This window comes from Macrobrachium rosenbergii, chromosome 56, assembly GCF_040412425.1.
Source record: "Macrobrachium rosenbergii isolate ZJJX-2024 chromosome 56, ASM4041242v1, whole genome shotgun sequence".
Lineage (NCBI taxonomy): Eukaryota > Metazoa > Arthropoda > Malacostraca > Decapoda > Palaemonidae > Macrobrachium > Macrobrachium rosenbergii.
In genome coordinates, this window is record NC_089796.1 from 467,501 (window position 1) to 479,413 (window position 11,913).

General features: G+C 33.8%; 1 protein-coding gene across 3 annotated transcripts in view; it reads right to left on the reverse strand.

Moving 5' to 3' along the window:
- Window positions 1-11,913, reverse strand: part of LOC136836687 (sphingomyelin phosphodiesterase-like) — a 134,818-nt gene that overhangs the window by 27,062 nt on the left and 95,843 nt on the right. The gene's annotated exons all lie outside the window — the stretch shown is intronic.

Here is an 11,913-nt window from a genome sequence, read left to right on the forward strand (position 1 = left end):
TTTACAGTTACTCTCATCACCTGTAAAATATACAGACCACAAAAATGAAAAACTGATTTTTTAAAAATTTATTGGCGAAGAGCGACCTTTTATTATATAAATATATATATATTATATGTACATAAATATATATATATATATATATATATATATATATATACATATACTGTATATGTATATATATATATATATATATATATATATATATATATATATATATATATATTATATACATATAATATATATATATATATATATATTATATTGTATATTATATATATATATATATATATATATATATATATATATATATATATATATATATATATATATATATATATATATATATATATATATATATATATATATATATATATATATATATATATATATATATATATATATATATATATATATAATATATATAACAATTCGGAATAAACACATTCAATCTAGCATTTGTGTTTTACCCAGGAAAGTGACTTAATGAACTTGTGTAGCTTAGAATAAAGCACGGGCTCTTGCTCCAAGAACAGCCCGTAAATACCCACATACACACACTAACACAAATGCTAGCATACATACATACATACACATACATATATATATACATACTGCAAACACATGACACATACACAAAAAAAAAACATTCTTAAAAGCATAAACTGACACACGCCTGGGAAGCCTGCTTATATATATATATATAAAAAAACCACGCTTATACTCATCATGCCTGTAATAAAAAAAAAATACTGACTCATGACATACACCTCTCAGTATTTATTTCATGACCCCAGTTATCATGAGAGAAGCGGCTTGCGAAATTCACTTTTTTTCTTCTTCTATACTTGTACAAGTCAGGTCGACTGAGTTGGTCCGTATAAAACGTGTCTCGTACCAAAAAAAAAAAAAAAACTTGTTCCAATCAGCCGACCTGAGTTGAAATTGCTCCGTAATGCACGACTTGTATTGCTGGGGAGATTGGTTGATTAGACTTGACGAAAACTGGCGTTGCAACGTCTGTGGTCATAAGGGGTTGCATGTTGACATGATGAATTAGTTAGGAAGCAAAGTAGGTTTCAGTGCATATTTTTCGTTTTAATAATCTTTTAAAATGAAAATGACAGAAATTATTGATAATATTTCCTAATCTGTTCGGAGTTGCACCTATTATTATTATTATTATTATTATTATTATTATTATTATTATTATTATTATTATTATTATTATTATTATTATTATTATTATTATATTTTCTGTTCATTCTTCCTATTCAGCAAACCGTACCTAAATTTTTTATCTGCCTGTTATTATATTATTATTATTATTATTATTATTATTATTATTATTATTATTATTCTAAGCAACAGTTTGGATTTAGCCATTTATAACGATAACTGCTTAATCCCATTTATCTTAATTCTGTGTACTCTATCGTCTCTACATTATCTATCTCTATATTGGCCCTGAGCTGAAATAAAGGATTTTATTATTATTATTATTATTATTATTATTATTATTATTATTATTATTATTATTATTATTATTATTACTGGTGGAACAAATCCATAGTTATGTAAATGTACATATATTTAAAGATAGATCCGTACAGATAGCTCTCTGGAACTTATTCGATTCCCCTTTTCAATCGAACGGTTTCCCAAAAGCTTTTTGTACAGACTGGGCTTTAAATATATGTATATATACATAATTGTGGATTTGTTTCTCCATTTCAAGACTCACGCTGCGAAGAGTATTTTATTATTATTATTGTTATTATAATTATTATTATTATTATTATTGGTGAAGAATTTCACAGTGATGTCAGTGTCAATATATCTTAAAAATATACATAAAATGAGAGCTTCCAAAACCCGCCCGATTCTCCTTCTCAATCTGTTATTAGTATTCATAATTATCATTACCAATAATTAAATTCAGGCAAAACCTCTCAAGCTGTCAATATGGACAACACCTGATTACGAGACTTACTCAAAATCTAAACATAATTAGAAAACTTCTGCTTGGCTAAAACAAACGCCTTTCGAGGAAAAACGACCCATTACGCACCTGCCTCGACTTATTTGGGCAAAAGGAAGTGGCATTAATTCGACCAACGAAATTTGTCAGGGTGCCAAAAAACCACAACGCGCACCGGTGGGCCATTTCCGAGTACGAAGACCATCTCAGGTCAGGTTGCTGGGAGGGGGAGGGGTGGAAGGGGGAAGAGTCTTACTCTTCCTCAAATGAAATGGATTCGAAGTTTTTAAATCTAATAATAATAATGATAATAATAATAATAATAATAATAATAATAATAATAATAATAATAATAATAATAATAATAATAATTAAGCTGTCTTTAAGCAAAAATTGAGGAATGATTTGAATAATGAATTGAACTGAAATAAAAAAATGTTTTCTTAAGCTACTGTAGAGGATAAACCTTATTGCATGCATATGCACCAATTGTGTGTGTATATTATATAAGTTTGTGTATGTGTGTGCGTATGTGTGAATATATAGTATATATATATATATATATATATATATATATATATATATATGTATATCTATACATATACAGTATATATATGTATAGTATATATAAATAAATAAATAAATATATATATATATATATATATATATATATATATATATATATATATATATATATATATATATATATATATATATATATATATATATATATATATATATATGAACAAACAAGCGAAGGAATTTTCCAACAAAACCAAGACATGAAAAAAAAACCATCCTTTATTTCTCAAATATAAAATTTTCCCAAAAATATAAAATATAACAGACTGGGCAAGGAATCCCGGAAACCAAAAAAAAAAAAAAAAAAAAAGAACTAGGAAATACGTAAAGACAACCATATACAGTTATGCTGGCGATAGGGCGTGTACATCAAAAAAAAAAAATAAAGTTCAATACTTCACCTCTAAGTCGAGGCAAGAATGATTCAATTGAATTTATTGAGTCGTGAATCATATTTGTTCAGGTTAAGGCACTTTGCTCTCTCTCTCTATATATATATAATATATATATATATATATATATATATATATATATATATATATATATATATATATATATATATATGTATATATATAGTACATATATACATATACATATATATATATATATATATATATATATATATATATATATATATATATATATAGAGAGAGAGAGAGAGAGAGAGAGAGAGAGTAAAGTAACAGAAAAAAGATATACCTAATAAATTGATAAAAGTAAATAACACAAAAAATATGTACCTAATAAATTGATAAAATTATATATATATATATATATATATATATATATATATATATATATATATATATATATATATATATATATATATATATATACACAGGATAATGAATGTCTGTGAATATCAGTTACATAACACACACAAACCCAACAATTCCACACTTCACGAAGTGTTTGCAATACGTCTCGCAAGCTGCAAATTTGCGTGGTGACCTTTATATGCTGACTCGCTGGAGCGAACACAGGAGAGGTACCACGAGATACCACCTATCGGGTTTCAGAAACAAACGAAGGTCGACCTGTTTGCCCCTCCCCCAAAAAAAAAAAAAGAGGCGAAGAAGAAAAAATCAGAACCCGATACGGCGCCAAAAATACGACATGTTAATGGAATGACAGAAATGATTCCAGTAGCCATTTCCGTTCCAAGAGAGAAAGTAGAAAATAGGTGAGACAGTCAAGGATTCTATTCGGAATTCATGGGGGCAAGTATACCCTCATTCAGGTTCAATGGTGTTGAGTCATTTTCATTATCATTATTATTATTATTATTGCATCACTCAGTTTCAATGGCGTTAGGTCATATTCATCATTATTATAATTATTATTATTCAGAAGCTGAGCCCTATTCATAAGGACCAAGCCCATCAAAGGGACCACTGACTTGGAATTCAAGCTCCCAAAGAATGTGGTGTTCATTATTATTATTATTATTATTATTATTATTATTATTATTATTATTATTATTATTATTATTATTATTATTATTCAGAAGTTGAACCCTATTCATAAGGACCAAGCCCACCAAAGGGGCCACTAACTTGAAATTCCAGCTTCCAAAGAATTTGAAAATCAAAGTCCTTCAAAAGAAGGCACCGTGCTTACCCCATATAAAAAATGGGAAAAAACACGTTAAACGAAGAAGAAGAAGAAGAAGAAGAAGAAGAAGAAGAAGAAGAAGAAGAAGAAGAAGAAGAAGAAGAAGAAGGAGAAGAAGAAAGAATATGGAATTCATTTGACAGAAGTAACTGAAGGTAAATGGAAATATAAAAAGAAGGGATCAACCACTACAGAAGAAAAATGATAAATTAACAAATCAATAAATAACTAGAGAAAAATTTAAGTAAATGATTAAAATACACGGAAAACTGCTTTAGGGTTACAGGCCAAATTAACTATATTCTCTTTTAATAGTTTACTGATCTCTTCTTGGTCTGAGAATCAGGCGACGCAAACACAAAGAAAAAAACAAACAAACAAACAAACAAACAGAAACATACACGCACAAACACACAAACTTTCCTTAACCCACTTAGAGCAAATACAATCTCCTAAGACTCACCTCAAGGACAGGGTAGCCCAGAGTAGAGCTTACTAGAGTTCTCTCGCTGATGATGCTGATGCCCCGCGAAGAGAGAGAGAGAGAGAGAGAGAGAGAGAGAGAGAGAGAGAGAGAGAGAGAGAGAGAGAGGACCCGATAATGCCTAAAATTTCGACCTTAAATTTGTATAGAAATTTTTACCCGTTGCATAAATTCTGAGAGAGAGAGAGAGAGAGAGAGAGAGAGAGAGAGAGAGAGAGAGAGAGAGAGAGAGACCCGATAATGCCTAAAATTTCGACCTCAAATCTGTATAGAAATTTTTACCCGTTGCATAAAAGAGAGAGAGAGAGAGAGAGAGAGAGAGAGAGAGAGAGAGAGAGAGAGAGAGAGAGAGAGAGAGAGAGAGAGAGAGAGGACATGATAATGCCTAAAATTTCGACCTCAAATATGTATAGAAATTTTTACCCGTTGCATAAAGAGAGAGAGAGAGAGAGAGAGAGAGAGAGAGAGAGAGAGAGAGAGAGAGAGAGAGAGAGAGGACACGATAATGCCTAAAATTTCGACCTCAAATTTGTATAGAAATTTTTACCCGTTGCATAAAAGAAGAGAGAGAGAGAGAGAGAGAGAGAGAGAGAGAGAGAGAGAGAGCCTATAACATCAACCCAGAATCTGCCCAGAATTTTTTACCAGTTGGGAAAGTTCTTACAGAGAGAGAGAGAGAGAGAGAGAGAGAGAGAGAGAGAGAGAGAGAGAGAGAGAGAGAGAGAATATAGAAACCTATAATTTTTACCTGGAATCTCTCCATAAATTTTGACCCGTTGCGTAAAATCTTCAGAGAGAGAGAGAGAGAGAGAGAGAGAGAGAGAGAGAGAGAAGAGAGAGAGAGAGAGAGAGAGAGAGACCCTAAAAATTTCTACCGAGAATCTGACCATAAATTTTGACGTCTTGCATACATTCTGAGAGAGAGAGAGAGAGAGAGAGAGAGAGAGAGAGAGAGAGAGAGAGAGAGAGAAAGAGAACCTTGACCCGAGCATCATCAGAGGCTTAGCATAGACTGGACCAGACGCTAAAGACATATTAACACATTCTTGTGAAGGTCATGTAGAAGAGAGAGAGAGAGAGAGCGTTCGCCCAAACACCGAAGGTTAGGTTAAGGGCTATGAATCTCTCTCTCTCTCTCTCTCTCTCTCTCTCTCTCTCTCTCTCTCTCTCTCTCTCTCCAAGATTTCATGCGTAATGGTTCAAAGTTTATGGACAGTTTCCACATCGAAATTTTAGGGTTTATTTTAATCTCTCTCTCTCTCTAAGATTTTACACAACGATTACAAGTTTCTGGACAGATTCCTAGAAGAAATTTTAAGCTAGTTTTAAATTCTCTCTCTCTCTCTCTCTCTCTCTCTCTCTCTCTCTCTCTCAGGTGTTATACAAAGATTACAAGTTTCTGGACAGAATCCTGGAAGAAATTTTAAGCTATTTTTAAATTTTCTCTCTCTCTCTCTCTCTCTAGAAAACTTTAAGCAACAAGTACAAATGTATGGACAGATTCCAGGTAGAAATTTCAAGCCTTTCTTTCTCTCTCTCTCTCGTAGTTCTGCAAAGGGTAAAAATGTCTGGACCCAGGTTCCAGGTAGAAATTAAAAGCCCCTTTTTTAAGCGTTTTCTCTCTCTCTCTCTCTCTCTCTCTCTCTCTCTCTCTCTCTCTCTCTCTAAAAGAGACATACAAACCTGCATAACTTGAAACATTCAACACATTGTCCATGTCGCCATCCAAGAATAAATAAAAAATATTAAACAGCATCCTCGTGAAGCCAAAGTGATTCTCTCTCCATAAAAGCTCCCAAATTTCTCAGGAGTCACAGACGGGCCATCATCATCTACCTGTGACCTTGAAATAAAGCCTGCAACCAGATGCAGGTAGACAGGCGGTTCCTTTGTCTATTTGGGGCAAGGGCAGGTAGTGGGCCAAAGCCTCTTGTCTAGATTCGTGATGATGAATGCAAGGAGGAGGAAATGAGTATGCAAGGAATACGCAATTATGAATAAACAGGGATGAATCATGAAAAAATGATTCGCGAATCAGCAAAGGCAGTAAGCGATTATGAATGCTGTGGTGGAATGGAAAGGGGAAATGCGCTAGAATAAGAAAATTAAGAGGAAACTGAAATGAAAAACTGAAAGGACCAGGACAAATAACAATGTCTGACCACTGCACTGAGGGAGATAGACAAAAAGAATAAAAGACGACTGAATTAGAAGGAAACCTCTGTGTGTGTGTGTGTGTGTGTGTGTGTGTGAGAGAGAGAGAGAGAGAGAGAGAGAGAGAGAGAGAGAGAGAGAGAGAGAGAGAGAGAGAGGTTACAGCGAACGTTGTGAGGAATATACAAGATACATTAGATAGTAAATATGAAAAGTTGGTAAAGTAAGTTTGATCAAACAAAACAAAAGTTGAGAATTAACGACAAAGACGAAAAGAAGAAGAGAGAGAGAGAGAGAGAGAGAGAGAGAGAGAGAGAGAGAGAGAGAGAGAGAGAGAGAGAGAGAGAATATGTGCATGGCAGACCCACAAAACTACACGTTCACATTGCGAATAATTTTTATTTGTCCTTTGATATCAATTTATATTTTTCAAATATGACCTTCGCCAAGCGTCATGCAGAAGATGCAACAAGATCTAAGCTTATCAACTTCAAAGGATTTTTTATTTATCATTATTTTGTCCTTTTGAGGTTATATGACATTAAGTTTTTTCTACTTGCATTTTTTGTGTTTTTTTTTTCTGATGCTTTGTGACTTTCAATTGACCCCCAGTGCCTGACTTGCCAAAAGAGAGAGAGAGAGAGAGAGAGAGAGAGAGAGAGAGAGAGAGAGAGAGAGAGAGAGAGAGAGTGTCAAAGGGATATGGGGTAGCTACAAAACAACGCGTTAGTATTGTGAGAGAGAGAGAGAGAGAGAGAGAGAGAGAGAGAGAGAGAGAGAGAGAGAGAGAGAGAGAGAGAGAAAGGAATATGGGATAGCTACAAAACAAGGCGTTAGTATTGTGGAAAGAGAGAGAGAGAGAGAGAGAGAGAGAGAGAGAGAGAGAGAGAGAGAGAGAGAGAGAGAGAGAGAGAGAGAGAGTCAAAGGAATATAGGAGAGCCACAAAACAAGGCGTTAATATTGTGGAGAGAGAGAGAGAGAGAGAGAGAGAGAGAGAGAGAGAGAGAGAGAGTCAAAGGAATATGGGAGAGCCACAAAACAAGGCGTTAATATTGTGAGAGAGAGAGAGAGAGAGAGAGAGAGAGAGAGAGAGAGAGAGAGAGAGAGAGAGAGAGAGAGAGAGCTAATTGTAAAATAGGATAAAAAAAAAACACTGAAAAGAAGAAAGGCTTGATCAAAGACACCACAGAGAGAGAGAGAGAGAGAGAGAGAGATACCAAAAACATCGTTCTTGGCTGAAGGATAAAAACACAGTTTAATGCACTCCAAGCAATTCTGGTACTGAAAAACGCGTCAGTGCAGTCGACAAAAAAAAAAAAAAAAAAATGTAAATAAAATTCAAACCATAATTATGCAAGAAGAATGATTAATAACGAAACGGAAATAAAGAATATACGTACAGAAATAATAACATGCTATCCATTATCTATCACACAATATACGTTTGTTAATTTGTACTTAGTGTTATGCTCTTTGAAGTACACATATTACCTCTTGATATTTGGTAGTTTTCAATTGTTCAACTACTATTTTGATTTTATTTTACTTTTTAAGTTTTCTAAAAAGAAAACTATTGTACCAGCCTTGCCTGTCCGTCCGCACTTTTTCTGTCCGCCCTCAGATCTTAAAAACCACTGAGGCTAGAGGGCTGCAAATTGGTAGGTTGATCGTCCACCCTCCAATCATCAAACATACCAAATTGAAGCCCTCTAGCCCCAGTAGTTTTTATTTTACTTAAGGTTAAATTTAGCCATAATCGTGCTTCTGGCAACGCAACAACACGGGCCACCACAAGATAAGATCTATTTTCGGTGGCCTTGATTATGCGCTGTACAGAAAACGCTCCAAGAGGAGGTCCACTGGCTAAATAAATTGTTAAAAATGTTTTCTTTCCTTAATGAAGGCTGCAAGAAGAGATCCATTGGCTACACGCATTGTCAAAATGTTTTGTTTCCTTAATAAAAGCTGCAATAAGAGGTCCACTGGCTAAATAAATTGTTAAAAATGTTTTATTTCCACTAAAAGCTTCAAGAAGAAGTCCACTGACTACAAGCATTGTAAAATTGTTTTCTTTCCTTAACAAACGCTCAAGAAGAGGTCCATTGGCTAAATAAATTGTTAAAAATGTTTTCTTCCCTTAATAAAAGCTGCAAGAAGAGGTCCATTGGCTAAATAAATTGCTAAAAATGTTCTTTTTTCTTTTTCAAAAAGAGTTCATAATAAAAATGCTTCAAAAAAGCTGCAAGAAGAGGTTCCTTGGCTAATCAAAATGTTTTCACTGTAAAAATGTTTCGCTCTAAAATGCTTTCTTTCCTTAATAAAAACTGCAAGAATAGGTTCATTGGCTACAAGCACTGTAAAAAATATTTTCTTTCCTTAATAAAAGCTTCAAGAAAGGGTCAATTGGCGGACGAAACTGTTGGGCACATTTCAACCACTTCCACCTTTCATTTTCCTATGTGGAACACAACCGGAGAATATGAGCAGAGCTCTCGATCAAGAAGCATACAGATATGAAAGGGAATTACCACATTTCTCTGTGAGGAATTTAGGTTGCGCCGTGACAGGGAAATAATTCGGCTGGCTAAGAATACCAGCGGGATGGAGGAAGCGAAATTAGCACCCGTGTTGCAACGAACGAGTTCCTACCCAACTGAAGAATAAGAACTTTATAAAATAGCAAGCCCTGGCTCAACTTTTGGTATATATTGTTTTTATTATTTTACATTTTTTTTATTCTTATACAGAGCAGTACAGTAATACACATATGTATATATATAATAATATATAATATAATAATATATAATATATATAATATATAATATATATTATATATATATATATATATATATATATATATATATATATATATATATATATATATATATATATATATACTGAATGGATACTATACTTCTTTCATCTATTCTAATAATAATTTTGGTGCGAATACGATAAAAACCTAATGAAAGTCTCCCATTCTCACCATATGACACGACCACCTCAAAGCTTCATAATTCATTTTTTAAAAAACCCACCTTTTACCTAACCCTTCATCTTACGCTTTATATTATTTCACTAGGTTTCGCTTTTATCGCAGTTTTCACCAAACGCCCTTTTTTGTTTCACTTTGGAGAGGGTGGGCAGAGCTTAAAGGTACAGCATTCCTGTTTCCCGGCAAGCCCTCAAGAAAAACTGATTATGTAATAGATTACTTAAGATTTAAACAGTAGGTGGGGTAAGCTGCTTACATACCAAGTGTGTTATGCATACATACATACATGCATACACACAAGATATATATATATATATATATATATATATATATATATATATATATATATATATATATATATATATATATATATATAGGGAACCTGACCCCTCCCACAACACGACCTTGATCCGGCGTGTTGCCCGGCTTGAGAGTCACACCCCAAAAAAAAAAACCCCGACAGAACGGAGATTTCGGTTGTCCTTGATCCTCATTTACTGCGCAGGTACAAACCGGCCTCTCCGAAATACCTCGTCGACAAAAACGAGAGAGGCGGTCCTGCGAACGGGAGAGATCTAGTTCATCTTCCATTTGCAGGACACCAGAAAGGAACATTCAATATTGCAGGTATATTTCTAGAGTGGTTTTGTTGCTTTGCACGACACCATAAAATGACACTAATTTTTTTTTCAGGTATATTTCTAGAGTGATTGAATTGAATTGAATATAGAATTTAGGCCAAAGGCCAATCACTGCGACCAATGAGGTCATTCAGCGCTGACGCGGGAATTGACAGTAAAAGGTTTGAAAGGCGTAACAGGAGGAAAACCTCAAAGCAGTTGCACTATGAATCAATTGTTAGGAGAGGGTGGAAAGTAAGATGGAAGAGAGAACATGAAAGGAGGTACAGTAAAAGGAACGAAAGGGGTTGCAGCTAGGGGCCAAAGACACTTAAGTAATGCCTACAGTGCACCGCATGAGGTGCACTGACGGCACTAACCCCCTACCGGATACAGTGATTTTATTGCTTGTGTTTTTTATATGCAAATATGTACTTAAATACTTGCATTGCAAATTATTCTACAGTTTTGTTTTGTTGCAAAAAAAAAATTGTAAATTAGGCTTTACTGTTTTTTGTCAAATTTGGTAATGCTCTAAATTTATTTCAACCTTCTCATGCTGTATAATAATAATAATAATAATAATAATAATAATAATAATAATAATAATAATAATAATAATAATAATAATTATTATTATTATTATTATTATTATTATTATTATTATTATTATTATTAATTATTCAAAGAAAATTCACAAGTAATATATCAATAAAAATGAAACCAATGGACTAAAGGAAATACACTAGAAATCAACTTGAGAACTTCGTCAGGAAAAAAGAAAAAAAACACCAGCAATCCATATTCTCTCTCTCTCTCTCTCTCTCTCTCTCTCTCTCTCTCTCTCTCTCTCTCTCTCTCCCAAGGGGCTATAGCGCGGTCCACCTCGAACCTTCAAAGTAAAAAAAAAAAAAAAAAAAAATGCCCTGGTTTTCAAGGTCAAGGTCTGGCGGGAGAAACAAGAATCATGACGAAACCAGATCACGTACGGGACACGATCCAGCCACATCACAGGGCCTCCCAAATAAAGGACAAACAACAGATCGAATATGCAACAACAAAGGGCAGTAAAACAACGAGGGAGGTCTCTGTGTTGCAACAAATGGTAGCAAAACAACAAGGTAAATCTCTACGTTGTTGCAACAAAAGTACACATGTCTACTTTGCAATTAAGCGCAGTGAAACAACAAAGCAAAGCTGTACGTTGCAACAACGGGTAAACAACAAAGGAAATCTCTACGTTGCAAACAAACGACAGTAAAACAACAAGGCAAATCTCACGTCACAACAAAACTGTAGTAAAACAACAAAATGTCTACTTTGCAAGCAAGCGAAGTAAAACAACACAGAAAATCTCTACCTCGCAACAAAGGGTAAACAACAAAAGTAAACCCCTTACGTTGCAACAAAGGGAGATTCAAACAACAAAATAAACCTCTCACGTCGCAACAAAAGGCAGCTCAACAACAAAGCGTCATCTCT